The sequence below is a fragment of the Cannabis sativa genome, chromosome 5 (assembly GCF_029168945.1).
Source record: "Cannabis sativa cultivar Pink pepper isolate KNU-18-1 chromosome 5, ASM2916894v1, whole genome shotgun sequence".
NCBI lineage: Eukaryota > Viridiplantae > Streptophyta > Magnoliopsida > Rosales > Cannabaceae > Cannabis > Cannabis sativa.
In genome coordinates, this window is record NC_083605.1 from 28,439,100 (window position 1) to 28,459,529 (window position 20,430).

Sequence of the window (20,430 nt, forward strand, 5' to 3'; positions counted from 1 at the left end):
CACAGTCTCCATGTACAGATCATGAACGACTTTCATACTCCGTATGAAGCGGGCCTGATGGGCATTGCCCTCATCCAACAGTTGGTTCTCCTACTGCAAACCCCCAACCTAGAACCTGGCCTCAGTAAGCTTAGCCCAAAGGGTCTCATTGGTGGCACGCAGGTCGTGGTTGTTTGCCTTGACTAGCTCCAGTTCAGCTACTAGCATGCCAGCTTCCTTGGCGGCCCTCTTCGCCAGCAAGGCCACGTGTCTGAATGGGCCAAGTTAGAGAGGCCAAAGTATCGAAATAGGGAGAAGAATAATAAAAAGAGAGAGAAAAGTGGAATAAAATGTCTTGAGGCCTTACCCCAACTGCCTGCTGCTTGGTAGAGTGGGACAGCACGAAAGCATCCCCACTGCTGCAGGAAGTCTAGGTCTCCATAGGTAGCTCTGAGGCTGATAACTCTATGAAAATAGAGTTATTTATATCTTTTTGGGCATTAAAATAGCTTTGTTCTCAAGAATTTTTAGTTTATTTTAGTAACTTTTATTTGGTTTTATTTAATTTTTCATAAATATTAATTTTAGTATTTTGAAATTAATTTTAATTAATTTTCTTAATTTTTATTTTTTTATTTAGTCTCCCATAATTAATTCATGTGGTGTTATAAGATTTTAAAATGCAAACTTTGCATTTAATATTATAGGCCCATCTATTTAAAAAGAGAAGAAAACAAGGAGGAGAAGGGAATTGGGCCTAGTGTGAGTTTTGGTATATAATGCATTATATTATTTATACATATATGTGAATGAGAAAGGAGGAGGCGTGAAGGATTTGAACAAGAGGCGGCTACTACAGAGCTCCACACCAAAGAGAAAAATGAAGAAAAAGAAGAAAAAGAAAAAGAGAGAGAGAGAGTTTTATTTAGGGTTTTAATTTAGCATTTTTATTTTGGAGATTGGCAAATATTCAAAGGAAGAAGAAGAGGATTTTGGCAAGAAAAAGCTTGGAGTATTGTGACAACTCCAATATGGGTTTTTCTTTTCCTCTTTCTCTTATTTTAAACTTGTAATTTTTGCACAATCCATTATGTGTTAATTTTTCTTTTGCTAGAATTATTTTGTTGACTTAAAGTGTGATTTGATATTTTATAACTATGTTTAGTGAATTGGTTTTGTTCATTCAAGAGTGTTTATTGTGCAATTGCTTACTTTTGCTTGATCACCATTAGTAAGTAGTAGCTAATCTTGATTTTGGAAAAAATAGGGTTAGTGGAATTGCTTGAATGATGCATGAATATCAACTTGGAAAAGTGTGATTTGTAAATGGCATAGGAATATGTTATTTACCTTGTATGACTTGAAGGAATTGTACTTAAATTGGTATTCTTAAAATTAATTGGGCATAGGAATATGTTAATTAATTAGAGAATCAAACCATAAACACTTTGGAAAAAGGATTATGACATTTTAAATTCCTAGTTGACATTATCAATTCACAATAAAACTCAATTGCACCATTATATCAACTTTGGATTTTTAGGCCAATTTAATAATTCTAGCTTATTTTCTTCATAGTTTGCGTTTATTAATTTTTACATATTCTCAACAATTTATTTTATTTTTGTTTGAACCAATTTGTGAGTAATTAGTTTTATAAATTAATTTCCAATTTTCAATCCCTGTGGAGACGATACTCGAATTATCACTTTATTACTTGTTACGATTGCGTACACTTGCGTATACAATTTTTCACAATAGAGGCGCTCCCGGCCACTTGGTCCAAAAGCTCGGCAGTAAAAGGTGCAGCCTCTCTCCCCACCTTGTAGGTCAGCCACTTCTAGAAGGCATTAACTTCCACGGTCGGCCCTGTAGGTGGAAAAACATGCATCCCATCTGAGATTTTGGCCTTACGGACCGCCGACAGCACGACCACCCTCCTGTGAACTTTTAGTCTTTTGGCCTCCAACCGCCCCTTTAGGGCCCTGTTTGCTTCCCTCTCCTTTTGCATGTCGAGAGGGCCGAAAGGAACAACCTTCCTAGGAAAGGTGTACCCCATGGGGGGATCCTTGCCAGGGCTGAAGAATGAGAAGACCGAGGCTGGCCAAGCCTCAATGGAGGATCATGGTACTAGGGGTGGGCCCCTATTCCTAGAACAGACACCTCAAGCCTCTGCTTCTTCCTGGTAGAACTGCCGCCTGTCGCTTTGGAAGAAAGAGTTCTCTGCATAGCATACTTGATGTACCTGCCATAAGTCAGTGCAAAGGCAAGAAATGGTCATCACACGACCACAAAATTCTTAGAGGCAACAGATATGGAACTAGAGTTCCTAAAGAAAATGCACCCTCATAACTCCCTCAAAAACTTTACAACAAGTATATATAAAAAAAAGAAAACTTACCCATTGTCAAGAGAAATGTGAGGCTGGTGATCTTAGTGCAGTGTCCTTGCCGGAGGAATTAGTGTCCGACTATAGAGGTATCGATAAAGTTTTGCAAGACGGGAGAAAAATTGGAACTCAAGAACTCTGGTTTGATAGATGGGAAGAATGAAAGGAGTGAAACAATTGCTGAGGGTATTTAATGGGTATCTAGAGGAGGCACCTTCCACAAGAAGTGAACAGTTTGACTCGTTTGCCCAAGGGACATCTGAAGCTTGGATAAGTAGGAAGCTGAGAGGGTATCTTACCTCCCAACAGTCAGCTTCCATCATTGCATGCATCACAAAAAGCACTAAGCAAATGGAAAGTTGGCTCAAATCCAATCACCGCAATTTTTGAGTATCCCACAACACACGCACCCAGCATGCGTGCAAAACTAAAAAAGTCAATATTTAAAGCCCTGACAAGAAAATAGAAGTAATCATAACTTCTGAATAATGAAACTTTAGTTGGCAGCTGATGACGTAATACAACAAAAAGTTCATCATAAATCTCATATGTTTGAAACCACTTAGGGGAAGATACTCCAAGCTCCTTGACTATGTTACGCCCTGAAAGCTTGGGGGTAAATGTTATCCGCATTTTTGTAAGCATGATGTGTGGATTCTAATCAAGGAAGGCTGAATAGTCATTAGCTGCCCTAATCTCCCAATTGGTGCTCTAGGAAGGAAAGGCATCCACCTCGTGGAAAAAGTCTCTGTGTAGGGGAGTTCCCTAACTGCTAGCCACACAAAGGGGATTCGTGAGCCGAAATCCCCTTGCCTTCCAAGAGTTAAGGCAATCAACCTCCACGAGGAGCATGGATTTCCCAAAGGGGCCAAGGCATTCTGAAACACAGGGAACCGAGTTATGCTCTTAACCCGTAGAAGCTTCACCCATACATGTCAGTCTATGGACCTAAGGACTAGGCTTGTTCAGGTATGACGTTAGAGGTTGTCTCCCACGACACACCATAGTATAGAGCATGTGTGTCTTTGAGTACCTGACAAAATAATCCAACAGCTAGGGATAAGAGAAATTCAAATAAGAGAAGCCCTAAAGTGACAGGCGTCCAAGGCCTAGCCTGTTTATTCAGTACGATCTGACACCCTTAAATGCCATATGGGAAAAAAGCTACCTACCAATCCAACAACTATATCTTGCCCCAATGAAGATCCATCCAAGGTAGTGTATACATGAAGTTGGCCTATAAATACCCCAAACAAAGCACAAGAGAGGAGGACCTTTCTTTTTGGATCGAAGACCCATTCTTCATGATTCCAAACAAACATATGTCTGTAACCCTACTATTAACTGTAGAATATTCCGACTAAGCTTCTTCTTTATTAAGAGGAACACGACGGGAAGGAGTCTTAGTCCATTGTACCTTTATTTGTATAAACAGTTGGCAACCAAGGAGCCTAATAAAATAGACTTGTGGATAAGGATAATTAATGCCTGAACCACGTCAAAATCTATTGTTTGTTATTTCACTATTTACTCAATTATTACCTTCTTAAGCTCTAGAAATATTTAGTTGTCGAAAAACTCAGTAAACATCAATAAAGAAACAGATTTATTTCATTACTTATTTAATGTGTTATTTGGTTCATGAGATCACTTGTTTGATTTATAAATTCATTAAAATCCTTATCACATTAATATTCTTGTTTATTGTGATGTCAACACAGTGCAAAGTAATCAAGATTATGTGATTAAATGTATTCCTATGGTTTATTTGTACACAAGGTTTAACTGATAGGATAATCTACAATGTAGTTTACTTGCACCTTGGATAAGTGCTATGTGCTTTCCAGGGCATTAGTTAAAGTAAGCTTGGGTTAGATGTATGGAGTATCAATCGAGAAGGGACAAATATTGAACTTGGATAAGATATAATAAACTTATCATAATATCTATCTAATTCAATATCACCTAGTTGATCTTAGATCAAATGATCTCAATCCTGAGATTGTTAGGTTCTAGTTTAGTTATATTATTTATGTTCTTCAATTAGTTCATTAAAGTCAACCAATGGATCTTCTAGTGACATACAAATTAAGGACATGGTAGTTCAATTGAGTGGAAGCGCTAATCATAGATACAGAATCTATAGCTTCTATCTGGACATAGAGGTGAAATGATAATTTCCTTTGAGCTTGACTTAATAGAGATAAATGGTTCTTATCTAGTTTTTTGCACCTTGACATGGCAATAGGATCAAATGACACGTGTCCCATATTTTTGATACCTGTGTGGAGGAAAATATCCCTAATAGCTTGCACACGACTAATAAGTATCTGTAATAGTCAGTTATCCGAGCAGGGGTATGTAGAAGATATCTGACTAGGTAGAAGCATGTTGGTGTTGAGCGACGAACATGGCTTCAGAGATTAATCTTGATTGTCCAAACGCGAAGACAATCCTTATAATCTTGGGATTGAGTCAGAGAGAAATGGCAACCTATTCTATTTCTTATTTTGTATATATTGTCATTATAGAATCATTGTTATTTCCTATTTTGTGCACTGTAAGCAAAAGGGAAACCATCCCTCATGCGTTAAGTCCCAATAAATAGTGACCTAGCCTCATTATGAAGGGGATTGAGAGAATTGCTGCTAAAATACATTCTAGAGAGAAAATAGTGATCTAAGAGAGAAATTACTCAGAGATCAATTATAAGAGCTTTCAAGGGGAAAAACACTCTGTTCCTTCTCTTAAGTAGGCTATTACCATCTTACAGGGCCGAACCTCTTTAAAACCTGGTGTTCACTTTACTTTACTGTTTTGGCTTTCTTTTAATTACATCACTTAATCACTTTATCATTTGACTCACTGTCGTTGACTAGAAGCGAGGTCAACATTTCGGTGCTTTCATTGAGAGCAAAAACACAACTATTTTGTCTTAAGTTTTGACAAGTAAAAAGGATGGTTGTACCAACCTACAGAGGTAGCCTTGCTAATTAGGGTGACCCAACGGTGATAGATCCCAACGTACAAACTCTTGGAAACACGAGAGGACCACCAGGGACAAACCCCGAGCAAGTCACTACACAACCTCCTGCTGTAGGCCACGGAGTGACTTCCCCTCTGGCTAGGATCACACCAGGCTTACAAGAAACTAGAAACACCAGTTCGACAGCCGACCATTCCACTCCCTATACCAAGGTTCCATCCACAACTAATACTCAAAGACTAGTTGAAGACGAAACTGAACTCCAAAATCTGAGAGAGGCACTCGGGCTCATGCAAGGTCATAATAACACTTTGCATCATGATCAAGAAGACCTCCGAGAGGCTATAAATCTCGCATTCGACGAATAGAGGCGTCAATTCATAGAATGGAGGAACCGGGAGATGGAGATTATGAAGTCTCACCAGGCAGCCATTGATGATCGTACTAGGCAGGCCACCGTACTAATAAGAAGGGCCTACAAAGTCACTAATCAAGAATCGGCTACTGCATCTAGTATTCCCTTAGTCAGATCAGAAGGGTATGTAGCTGGGCATACCACACAAAATCACAGTAGTTAGCTGTCCAATCCAAGGCCACAGGTCCAAAGTGTGGGCCAAATGATAGACAACTAGATCCTGCCAGACCATCCTTTAAGAGGAGTTACTGTTGGAAATTATTTTACCAGGATCTAGATTTACTAACAAGTATGTTGGATTAACAACCTAATATGAATTCTAAAACAATGAAAATAAACACATATAAAGTTAGAAAACCTTACAGTAGGTGCAGCGGAATAATATGACTCCTTCCGTTCAGATCTCTAGCCCTTGATTCCTTTCTGTAGCAGAGCAACACCAAGATCTTGTTGGGTTTTATGCCCTAAATAAAACTCTGTTTCAATGTAATCCAGATTATTCTATATCAATAAAGTGACAGAAGTATTTTTTCATTCACTTGTGTAAGTTTTGGTTCACTTAATCAATTGCTTGTCTATTTGATTTATAAATTCATCCAAACCCTTTTCACATACTTGAACATGTTTATTGTGTTGTCAACACAGTGGAAAATAAACATGACTATGTGAATAAAGTATTCCTAGATTTATCAGAACACTGGGTTTCACTGATATGACAATCTATAACAGAGTTTACTTACATTTGGAGAAATGTTATGTTCTTTCCAGAACATAGGTTAAAGTAAAGCTCAGGTTGGATGCATGGAGTATGCATTGGAATGGACCGATATTGAACTTTGAATTAGATTTTGAAACCTACCGTAAACATCTATTCAATTCAATATCATAAGTTGATCCTAGATCACATGACCTAAATCCTGATATGGTTAGGCTTAATTTCAAGAGTGTTATTCGTGTTCTTTGATTTGTTAGTTAAGCCTAAAACTTTAGTCTGGGCAATACATACATTTTGGGAACACGGTAGTGCGATTGAGTGGGGGCGCTAACATAAATATGGAATCTATAGCTTCTATCTGGCGAATAGTAAGCAAAGGGTGATTTCCTTCGAGCTTCACCAAACGAGATAAATGATTGAGTACTCATTTCACTTAGTTGAAATATCATTTATACAGGGTTAAGTGTTTTAAGGATAAAATACATTGTAGGGTGTTACGGTAATTTAAGTCCCTTTACAGTGTAGATCATCCATATAGAGGATCATTGATCACATTAGGATTATAACAATGGATAACTAATAATGTGTCTATATGGTGGAACATATAGAGCATTCTATATACTGAGAGTGCAATTCTGAGTTCTATGTGTGGATTCAACGAAGAATTAATAAGTCAGTGAATTTAAGTGGTAAATTCTAGATCTGCTTATTGGAAGCTCGGATATATAGACCCATGGTCCCCTCACTAGTTGAGATGATATTACTTGTAGGACTCATTTAATTGATTTTAATTAATCAATTAAAAATTCTCAAGATAGACTTGTCAGTTTGAGAATTTAGCACTTATTAAGGGCAAAACAGTAAATAGAGATTTTGAAGGGCATATTTATTAATTAGGAAACTTTAATTAGTTTCATTATTAATAAAATAAATGATAATATATTATTTGATAATTATTTTTAATTATTAAATAATTAGATTTATCATTAATATGGTTGAACAATGGAATTGGCAATTTTTCACAAAAAGGGAAACTATCAAGTGTAGGAAAAGGAAAGTTGGAAAAGAGGCAAGCCTTGTTTCCACATTGCCTAGGCCGGCCCCTTTACCTTCCTTTTCCCTTTGATTTTCTCAGTTCAAAATGTCAATCATAGCCCTTGGTGGTCTTCTATAAATAGAAGGCAAAGGCTTCAGAATTTAACAACAACTGAAAAGCTTTTCACAGCATTATTCTGAAAGAATTTTCTCTCAGAAAATTCTCTCTGAGCCGCCACCCTCTCTCTCTCTATTCCTTCACTGTTTCGAAATGTATGAGTGCTAGAGTAGTGCCCACACACATCAAGTAATACCTCAATCATAGTGAGGAAGGCTGTGTAGATTTCAGAGATAACAAAGAAGGACTTTCGGGCTCAGATCTTGATTATACTCTGCTACAGAAAGGAATCAAGGGTTAGAGATCTGAGTGGGAGGAGACATATATATTCCGCTGCAATCACTGTAAGATTTCTGATACTCTTATGTGTTTAATTTCATATCGTTTTAGAAGTTCATATTTAGGTTGTTAAATCAACATACTTGTGAGTAGATCTAAGTTCCTGGTAAAATAACTTCCAACAACTGGTATCAGAGCCATGGTAATTGATTTGCTTGCAAGAAATTTGGACTTAAAATGATTTGCTTGTTTTTTGGATGGTATCATGTTGCTTTGAGTCTCATATTGATGTTTGAATGTTGTTTGTGAATTCTGGCAAAAATGGTTACTGTTTTTATTCTGTAATTATTTTTGTTGGATAGTTTGGAAAATTCTAAGCAATTTACTTTTTTACAGAACTCGATTTCGATTTAATTTGAATTAGTTATGAATTTTTGAAAATTGGAAAAATCGGGGTGACGAGCAACCTCATCACGCGCGCGGAATGGCTGCTTGCAGCCTTCCTGCGCCGTGATTTCTCGGCCAATCACCCCAGATCCGCGCGCGGATGGCCATGCACAGCATGCCATCCGTACAGTTCATCCAATTTTCCAATTTTTTCGATTTTTCATGCTATTTCATGGAATTAAATTCTGATTTTTTGTGTAGTTTTGTATGTTGATTTTTGTTTTTCAAATTTCAAATCTAATTATCAGAAATAAATTAATTTTAATTTTTAAAATTAATTTTAGATATTAGTGTAATTTGATTTGGAAAATAGGAAAAAATCAAGTTTTGCTTACTTTTTTCTTATTTCCTTTAAAATTTGATTATTTTATTGTTTTTTAAGGTCAGATATTAATTTTTTTTGGTAACTTGACCTTAATTAAAATAAGATCACAATAATCATGATAATTTTAAAAGAGGAAATAAGGTATTTTTGTTAACTTTTAAATTTTGTTATTTTTTAATTAAATTAAATTGTAAAACAAGAAAAGGGTATGTATTTACCATTTTCTATTTTATTATTTAATTTATTAAATAACATGAAATTTAAAAGGAAAGTTAGCAATTTATTTTGAAATGACATTTATGTTACCCAAAACCTAATTTTTCAAAATAGTAGGTTTAATTTTATTTTATTTTTTGAAATAAATGATTAAAATTAAATAAATCCTACATCCAACTATCCAAATCTAACCTTGTTGCAGGAGTATGTGTTTTAGATTGTTTGTAAGTTTTCTAAAACCTATTATTGCTTGATCTAAATTGCTTTGGTTAACTTGATGATAGATCAGATGATCTAGTTTTAACCAAAGGTTCAATTGACGATAGATCAAGTAAATAATTTGTAACAGGTAATTTTTACAAACTTCTTTCATCTGTGTATGACCTAGCAACATGATAGGATCCATCCAAATGTGTATGCCTGTGTGAGCCTATATGTTTAATTTCTATTATAGATACATATAGGTGGTTGTTGCTAAATAAAATATCATAATTGATAGATTTTATTTAGGCTCATTTAGTTGTGAGCCTATTCAATTAATAACAGTTATTCATTGTAAGGTTAAATTCCTCTCTTTTGGGCCTTGTGTGAGAGTTGGAAGCCTTAGAAGTGGGTGCGACATACTGGACCCAGCCCCCCCTCACATGAACAACCCCAATTGTGAAGGCCCATTTGCCTGATTTGGATAACTGTGCTAGGTTAATTATATTAGTTTGACCTAATAAAAGATTGATTAGCAACATAATTAATTTCATTGTTCCTTGAAATTAATTTAAGAAAAACATAGTTTGAATAGTCATATTCTGGAAAGCTATATGTATTTTTCTTGTTTTTAATTAAATATGGAATTATAACCATATAAATTCTTTCTGAATCTTAATTTTATAATTTCATTAAATATTCCTATTTAAGTTGAGATTTAGTTAAATCTATCAAATCAACTTGGATTTGAATATTTTTGAATTACCTATTATAAATTAAGTTGAGGAATTTTGGCAATTGGTTATTAAGATTCTTTAGATATTTTTTAAGTTGATATTTTCTAAATATGGGAACTTAAAATGGAATATCTTCTAAATTAAGTGGTTACTACTTAATTGGTAATATTTAATTAAGTCATTGTTTGAAGAATATTTTAAGTTGGGTATTTAGATTTTCTAAACAACTTAAATAAGATATTTTTCAAAATTATTACATTTTTGAAATTTAATTAAAGTTTTTACTTTAATTTGTAATATTTCATTATTGAGATATGGAATATAAATGATTAAACAAAATACATGTTTAAATAATGAGCTTTAATCAAAGAGAAATTCGATCTCCATTGTTGGTTTTACATAGCTATTGTTTTAGTGAGTAATCCTCCCTAATGGAGGAACGTTCATTAGCAAGTTAGCGCCGTTTAATCTCGAAAGATAAGTATTCTTATAGGTTTATTTATATGGTTCATGACCACCCTAATGGTGGCGACTATGTAAGACTTATAAGAATGCGAAACAATGGTAGAAGCTCATAAGATAGAATTGCCTTGACTCTCGCCTAAACGGGACAACGCTGAATTCCAATCTTGATCGAATAAAAGGTTGCTAGAATGTTTGACATTTTAGATGAATTGACAACTCTATTCAATGGATGATGCTTTGACTCTCGCCTAAACGGGACACTGTATCAGTTCGTTGGAAACCTTGGAAAATAAACTATGTTAGATTTAGTATTTTTATAACATAAGTGATTATTTGTTTTCTGAACCTGTGTATGAATTTATAGAACCAAAACCTTACTTCTGTTTATTGATATGTTGTAGTGCCAATATGAATGACCCTCATCCCCATCCACTCCTAGTTAGTATCTTTGCGAAAGAACTCAATAGTGTGAAAATGCATCCTGGTAGTTGCATTAACTCGCACCTATTGTTGATGAATCTGAAATTCCAAAAGGCAAATCTACTAGGAATTGATTTATCAAAGGAACAATGGGTAAAACTCATACTTTATAGTCTTCCTCAGGAGTATAACAGTTTTGTTCTATATTATCTATTGAACAATCCTAACTCCTCCGACATGGACAAACTCGAGTCTGAGTTGAGGGCCCATGAACGGGATCTGATTGCAATGAGACCTCATAGCATTGCAAGCTTTAATCAGAGCAAGAAGATTAAGCATGAGGGCTCTAACAAAGCTGCTTCTTCAAATACAATTATCAGACATCATGTTCTATGTGCGAATTGTAATGGAAAGGGACATAAAGAAGAACAATGTCCCAGGCTTCTAGACAATTCAAACGAAGGTGATGCTTTTGTATTTGAATCATGTGTTTTAGAGAACGACAAATCCTCCTGGATTGTTGATTCTGGATCTACTAACCATGTATGTTCTTCATTGCAGCTGCTTGAAACTTGGGAGAATCTTCACCCAGATGAGTTAAAGCTTAAAGTTGGAAATGGCGAGTTGGTATCAGTTAAAGCAAGAGGAACAGCCCGAATCAAGTTTAATTCTAAGAAGTTTTTGCTTTTAGAGAATGTTTTATATATTCCTAATTTTAGTAGAAACTTGATTAGTGTTTCATGTTTACAGACACAATTTTATATATTGAATTTTTCGAGTTCAAATTGTTCAATTTCTCGTAATGGATTTCATATATGTGTTGCAAACATGGAACGAGGGCTTTATGTTTTAAGACCTGATACTCAAATCTCACTAAATACTGAACTTTTCAATGTAGCTAAACCTAGAAGCCTTAAGAGAAAAGAGATTGATAATGATGATCAAACTTATCTATGGCATTTACGTTTAGGTCATATAGGCTTTGATAGACTCAATAGGCTAACCAAAGACGATCCATTGAAAAATGTCGTCTTAGGAGAGCTGCCAGTCTGCGAGTCTTGCCTAGAAGAAAAAATGACCAAACGTTCTTTCTCTGCAAAGGGAGAGCGTGCCAAAGAACCCCTAGGGTTAGTACATTCAGATGTTTGCGGACCGCTGAATGTAAAAGCCAGAGGAGGTTATGAGTATTTCGTCACTTTCATTGACGATTTCTCTAGATATAGTTTTCTTTACCTAATGCAAAAGAAATCTGAAACGTTTGAAAAGTTTCAGGAATTTCATGCTTTGGCTCAAAACCAATTAGGTAAAACATTAAAGATCTTGCGAACTGATAGGGGTGGAGAATATATGGATATGCAGTTCAAAGATCATTTAATTGAACTTGGAATTGAATCCCAATATACTGCCCCAAGCACTCCACAGCAGAATGGAGTTGCAGAAAGAAGAAATCGCACTCTCTTAGAAATGGTTAGGTCTATGCTGAGTTATTCGACTCTGTCTACGTCCTTCTGGGGATATGCTATTCAAATGGCAAACGATATTTTAAATGTTGTTCCATCTAAAGCAGTCCCTAAGACACCCGTCGAACTATGGAATGGTCGCACACCGAGTTTGCGCCATTATAGGATTTGGGGGTGCCCTGCTCACGTCTTAAGAAAGAAAGAAGGCAAACTAGAATCGCGAACTGAGGTTTGCATGTTTGTCAAAAATTCTAAAGAGACTAGGGGTGGACTATTCTATAGTTACAAGGATAACAAAGTGTTTGTCTCTACAAATGCTACTTTCCTTGAAGACAACTATATGAAAGACAACAAACCGAAATGTAAAATTGTATTAGAGGAAATGCTCACAGATACTGTTCCTTCAAATGTACCATCTTCTTCTACTCAAGAAGAGGAACATCCCACTCCCTCAGTTGTAGCAACTGAGAAAACTACTACTAAAGCTCCTGTTCAGAAAGTCACCGCTCGTCGTCGTAGTGGGAGGGTTTCTACAAAACCATCTCGTTATGGCTTGGATGGTGAAATCAATATGGTCGTTGGTGACGGTATTGATGACGACCCATTGACCTATAAACAGGCAATGGCAAGTCCGCAACGGAAGCGATGGTCAGCCGGTATGGATTCAGAAATGGATTCCATGAAAAAGAACAAAGTCTGGGAATATGTAGAACCACCTGAAGATTTTTCGTCCAATTGGATGTAAATGGGTCTACAAGAAGAAAAGAGGTGCTGGAGGCGAAGTCGAAACTTTCAAAGCTAGACTGGTCGCCAAGGGTTATACCCAAAGAGAAGGTGTGGACTATGAGGAAACTTTTAGTCCTGTTGCCATGCTCAAATCCATCCGAATTCTTCTCTCCATAGCTGCCGCTTTAGATTATGAAATCTGGCAAATGGATGTCAAGACAGCCTTTCTTAATGGGCTTCTTGAAGAAACCATCTATATGGAGCAACCAGAAGGTTATGTTCTTCCCGAAGTGTGAGAATAAAGTTTGCAAATTAAATAGGTCCATATATGGGCTTAAGCAAGCTTCTCGCTCATGGAACAAAAGGTTTGATGAGATCATCAAGACCTACGGCTTTCATCAGAATGAAGATGAACCTTGTGTTTACCAACTCAAGGAAAACCAAGTAGTAGTATTCCTGGTCCTTTATGTTGATGACATTTTGATCATTGGAAACAATGTCAAGAAAATGACTCACATCAAGGAATGGCTTGACACTCAATTCGACATGAAAGACTTGGGTGAGGCAGCCTATGTTCTTGGTATTCAGATTGTCAGAAACCGGAAGAACAGATCCCTTGCTGTCTCTCAAACAGCTTACATTGACAAAGTTCTTGAGAGATTTTCCATGACCAATACCAAAGGGGCAAACATGCCCTCTAGACATGGTATCCGTCTATCTAAGGAACAGTGTCCTACTGATCCTCAAGAGATAGAAGACATGGCAAAAATTCCTTATGCTTCTGCAGTTGGAAGTCTAATGTATGCTATGCTATGCACTAGACCTGACATCTGCTATGGGCTTGGAATCGTGAGCATGTATCGGTCAAATCCAGGAAGGGTACATTGGAATGCTGTTAAGTATATTTTGAAATACTTAAAGAGTACAAGAGATTATGTATTAGTCTACAAGGGTGGTGCTTTGAATCCCTTAGGCTATACAGACTCAGATTTCCAGGGATGTCTTGAAGACAGGAAATCTACATCTGGGATGGTGTTTACTCTTGGGGGTGGAGCAGTGGTTTGGAGAAGTGCTAAACAAACTGCGATTTCGGATTCTACCATGGAGGCAGAATACATAGCTGCGGCTGAAGGGCCATAAAGAGGTTGTCTCGGCTTAGGAAGTTCTTCACCGCCTTGGTGTAGTTCCTGGAATGGAAAGGCCTCTAGTCCTGCTTTGTGATAACACTGGAGCTATAGCCAACAGTAAGGAACCTCAGAGCCACAAGAGAAGTAAGCACATAGAAAGAAAGTATCATATTATCAGAGAATATGTGGCAAGAGGGGATGTACTGGTGGAGAAAGTGGATACGCAGGATAACTTGGCTGATCCATTCACCAAAGTCTTGGCAGTAACTTCATTCGAAAAGCACCGTCAGAATTTAGGATTAATTGAAATGTACTGATTTGTTTTATATTAGTGCAAGTGGCAGTTTGTTGGGTTTTATGCCCTAAATAAAACTCTGTTTCAATGTAATCCAGATTATTCTATATCGATAAAGTGACAGAAGTATTTTTTCATTCACTTGTGTAAGTTTTGGTTCACTTAATCAATTGCTTGTCTATTTGATTTATAAATTCATCCAAACCCTTTTCACATACTTGAACATGTTTATTGTGTTGTCAACATAGTGGAAAATAAACATGACTATGTGAATAAAGTATTCCTAGATTTATCAGAACACTGGGTTTCACTGATATGACAATCTACAACAGAGTTTACTTACATTTGGAGAAATGTTATGTTCTTTCCAGAACATAGGTTAAAGTAAAGCTCAGGTTGGATGCATGGAGTATGCATTGGAATGGACCGATATTGAACTTTGAATTAGATTTTGAAACTTACCGTAAACATCTATTCAATTCAATATCATAAGTTGATCCTAGATCACATGATCTAAATCCTGATATGGTTAGGCTTAATTTCAAGAGTGTTATTCGTGTTCTTTGATTTGTTAGGTAAGCCTAAAACTTTAGTCTGGGCAATACATACATTTTGGGAACACGGTAGTGCGATTGAGTGAGAGCGCTAACATAAATATGGAATCTATAGCTTCTATCTGGCGAATAGTAAGCAAAGGGTGATTTCCTTCGAGCTTAACCAAACGAGATAAATGATTGAGTAGTCATTTCACTTAGTTGAAATATCATTTATACAGGGTTAAGTGTTTTAAGGATAAAATACATTGTAGGGTGTTAGGGTAATTTAAGTCCCTTTACAATGTAGATCATCCATATAGAGGATCATTGATCACATTAGGATTATAACAATGGATAACTAATAATGTGTCTATATGGTGGAACATATAGAGCATTCTATATACTGAGAGTGCCATTCTGAGTTCTATGTGTGGATTCAACGAAGAATTAATAAGTCAGTGAATTTAAGTGGTAAATTCTAGATCTGCTTATTGGAAGCTCGGATATATAGACCCATGGTCCCCTCACTAGTTGAGATGATATTACTTGTAGGACTCATTTAATTGATTTTAATTAATCAATTAAAAATTCTCAAGATAGACTTGTCAGTTTGAGAATTTAGCACTTATTAAGGGCAAAACAGTAAATAGAGATTTTGAAGGGCATATTTATTAATTAGGAAACTTTAATTAGTTTCATTATTAATAAAATAAATGATAATATATTATTTGATAATTATTTTTAATTATTAAATAATTAGATTTATCATTAATATGGTTGAACAATGGAATTGGCAATTTTTCACAAAAAGGGAAACTATCAAGTGTAGGAAAAGGAAAGTTGGAAAAGAGGCAAGCCTTGTTTCCACATTGCCTAGGCCGGCCCCTTTACCTTCCTTTTCCCTTTGATTTTCTCAGTTCAAAATGTCAATCATAGCCCTTGGTGGTCTTCTATAAATAGAAGGCAAAGGCTTCAGAATTTAACAACAACTGAAAAGCTTTTCACAGCATTATTCTGAAAGAATTTTCTCTCAGAAAATTCTCTCTGAGCCGCCACCCTCTCTCTCTCTATTCCTTCACTGTTTCGAAATGTATGAGTGCTAGAGTAGTGCCCACACACATCAAGTAATACCTCAATCATAGTGAGGAAGGCTGTGTAGATTTCAGAGATAACAAAGAAGGACTTTCGGGCTCAGATCTTGATTATACTCGCGCTACGTAAAGGAATCAAGGGTTAGAGATCTGAGTGGGAGGAGACATATATATTCTGCTGCAATCACTGTAAGATTTCTGATACTCTTATGTGTTTAATTTCATATCGTTTTAGAAGTTCATATTTAGGTTGTTAAATCAACATACTTGTGAGTAGATCTAAGTTCCTGGTAAAATAACTTCCAACAGATCTGAACCTGGATCTTCTTTTCTCCTTCTTTGATGCAGAAATTCCATAGTCTTCCATACTATGATTGAGATACCACTTGATGTGTGTGGGCACTACTCATCTCACAAGGATTTCGAAATTTCTCTCTATTTTTGTCTCTCAATTTCGTGGCTCATGGTTCATATGATTTTTAAGAGAAGAAAACAAGGGCTGCTATATATAGGGAGAAGGGAGAGCACAACTTTCCAAATAAAACAGTTTCCTTAATTACTGTGTAATCAATCAACTGCCTTATTTAGTGTGATCCACCACTTTCCTATTTTTGCTAGGCTTTGATTAGCAATTACATGGCAATTAAAATTGAAAATAATAATTGGGAAACAAGCAAAGAGGTGTCGGCCATAGGGTGATATGGGCCTCACTTGGATTTTGCAGTTTCCTCAATTTTATTTCAATTTCTCCAAAAAATGCCATTTTTCCAATTCTAATCATTTAAATGCCAAAACTAATTATTTAATAACTAAAATAGATTATTAAATAATATTGTCATTTAAAATAATTATTAATTAGACATACAAAGTCTCTTAATTAATAATTAAACCTAGAAACCCTTTTCTTTACGATTTCATCCTTAAACTGTGAGAATTCATAAAGTAGACATAGTCTAACTTTTAGAATTATAATTGATTAATTAAAATCAATTAACTGAGTCTTACAAGCAGTATGGTCTCAACTAGTATGGGGACCATGGGTCTATATAACCGAGCTTCCAATAAGTCGAACCGAATTTACCAAGTAAATTCCTTAACTTATTAATTCCTCATTGAATCCACACTTAGAACTTAGAATTGCACTCTCAGTCATATAGAAACGCTCTATATGTTCCACGATATAGACACGTCATTAGTTATCCATTGTTATAACCCTAATGTTATCAATGATCCTCTATATAGATGATTTACACTGTAAAGGGATTAAATTACCGTAACACCCTACAATGTATTTTATCCTTAAAACACTTAACCCTGTATAAATGATATTTCACCTAAGTGAAATGAGATCTCCACCATTTATCTTCGTTTGGTTAAGCTCGAAGGAAATCATCCTTTACTTCTATTTGCCAAATAGAAGCTATAGATTCCATATTTATGTTAGCACTCCCACTCAATTGCATTACCGTGTTCCCAAAATGTACGTATCACCCTGACACAAAACTAGGCTTAACTGACAAATCAAAGAACACGAATAACACTCTTGAGATTGAACCTAACCATATCAGGATTTTGATCATGTGATCTAGGATCAACAGGTGATATTGAATTGAATAGATATTACGGTAAATTTTAACATATCTAATCAAAGTTCAATATCGGTCCCTTCCGATGTATACTCCATACATCCAATACTGGTAAACTTTACCAATGTCCTGGAAAGGACATAACACTTTTCCAAGGTGTAAGAATACCTATCGCTGATTATACCATGTCAGTTTAAATCCAGTGTTCTGACAAATCAGGGAATCAACTTTTGAACATATAATTTAAGATTATATTCCACTGTGCTGACAACACTATAATCTTTAACCAACTCATATGTTCTGGACTTAAAAAGAATTCATACATTATATACATATAATCATGAAATAAATCATGTGAACCATGCAACATAAAATGTTATTTCTGATCTTTATTAATAAGTAAATCTGATTATATGAAATGAGTTTTATTTAGGGCATAAAACCCAACAAACTCCCACTTGCACTAATATAAAACAAAAAGTGCATTTCAAATAATCATTAACACCTTGATATACCAATCAAGTGTAATAGTAGTAAACTCCTCGTAATAGGATCTGATAGGTTGAATTAAACACAACCTCTTCTCCACTATTACTCTTCCTTAATCACAAAATCCTTGATAATATGAAATTCCTCTCTATATGTCTACTCTTTTGGGATACTGGATTCTATACTTTTGGGCAACTACTCTTTTGTTATACAGGAAGTAACCCTAGTAGTTAAGGCAAGTTGGAACACTGCCACAAATGTATAGAACTTTCCTTAGACTGAAAAAGTATCTTTCCTGCAACTTTTAACATTCAGTCTCTTTCTGGTAGACCAAGAGATTTCAGATAGGTTTTTACACTTCTCCAAAATCACTACTCCACCCCTAAGGTAATCACCATCTCATCAGCAGACTTTCTAGCACACTGACAAGTCTTGAAATCTGATGTGGTGTAGTCTAAGAGTGTTAAACAAACACCCTTATTGACTAACATATAATTCCTCTTCTTAATCTTAAAATTTACTTGATTGTCTTACAAAGTTCCTCTCCTGGATTAATCTGATACTTACTCATTACTCCCACTCAACAGTAGGTGTCTGGTCTAAGGCATACTAAAGCATATCTGAGACCTCTCACTGTTGATTTAAGAAATTCTTTCATGGCTTTATCTTTTCTGGAATAGTTGAGACTTTTCCTTAGATAAATAAAATCTATATCTAAGAAGTTGTGAAGCTTCTATAGATTGCCATTGGAAAGAAAATGCTTCAGCATCTCATGCTTGCATTAGAGTAAGTAATTACCGGGTATACCACAAGCCATAGGTTTAGATAAACTCAAACCTATAATACTAGAAACAGGAAGTTTTGTTAAGTCCATTGAATAGGCTTATTAACGAAAATTTCCTTTCATGTCCTTGTAATAGAAAACTTTAGGTTACTCCATGTGAATGGATCAAACCATAGTTCTATTGGCTTTCTTCTTAGTTTCTTATCTTGACAATCCATTACTTGTTTAAACTCACAATGGATTTTAATCACTAGTGTCTTCCAAGTCATGAGAATGTGAGTTCCTAGAAACTCTCCCACTACAACAAGGTACCGTGAACTATGTCAAAGAAAACTAAATGGTATAGACCTCTTCAGTTGTGTTAAGACAACAGAGGCAGTGGGATCATCTTGTAAAATAAGATGATAGAACACTTTTGGAATCAAGAAAAAATATCTCCTTTATTTGGTACTTTATTTTCAGACTTAGTCATTTTCTTAAAAAAGTAGTATTTGTTTAAACAAACACTTTCTTATATAATGACTATGGGATGCTCCACCCCTAATCACTTAGAATAGCTAACAAACATGCAAACAAAGGTTAGCAGTTCTAGCTTTTCTTAAGATTTCAATTAGGTCATCCATGAATCTAGTAATGATTTACATAAAGTATACAACCATTACATCATTCTGAAATTTTATTTCCATATAAGGATTTAGGCAACGACTAGTAACTAATCATCAATATGCAACTCGAATTTCTGGGGAGGTAAATTTGGATATAATTCAAAATCAAATTAATGATCTTTGAACAGCATATCTACTACCTTTTTCTCCACCCCTATCAGTTCGCAAGATCTTTAACCACTTACATTGCTAGAAATTCATGAAATTTTCAAACATTTCAAATTTCTTTTGCGTAAGGTAAAATCTAGAGTGATCGTTTTAAGAATACAACGAAAACTCATATCCACCCCTGAATGTACATCCATCTGCGAATGAGATGAACTTACTTTCAGTGGATATAGGCATATTAACTCTTTGCAGAGAATGATCTTGTCAAAACCACTATGAACAAGATACAAATGCCATAGATTTATAAAATGTGGTTGTATCTTTTGATGACTTAGGTTAGTTACATCAAAGAGTTCTTAGAATAGTGCAAGTGGATTCTGGTCACAGAATACTAAACTCATACAGTTTGAATCCATTGAAAGAAAATGGTTATTAAACACTTGTGAAAGTGTAACTGTATAATTAGTAACTCTTTCTTGGACCACCACTACTAATCTAACTCTATGATTTGCCTATACAAGTAGGAGATATCTAAGATTGAGGATTTATATCATTTTGGGATAGAATTTCGGGAATATAATCATATGCGTCATCTAATTTCTTAAGAGAAAATAAGACTTTATATGATTTATAGACCATTCATCCAATGATATGTCATTAAGCTAATTCGAAATGAATAAGCTAAGAGGAATTAGGATAATTTCGTTTTAAATAAGAATCCAACGATGCTCCGATTAGCGAGAGTCAAAGTAATCTTATTTATACAATCTTCTTGTTTCATATTGTAAAACACTAGTCTAAGGTGTCATCAATTGATGAACAGCTAGATGTTGCAT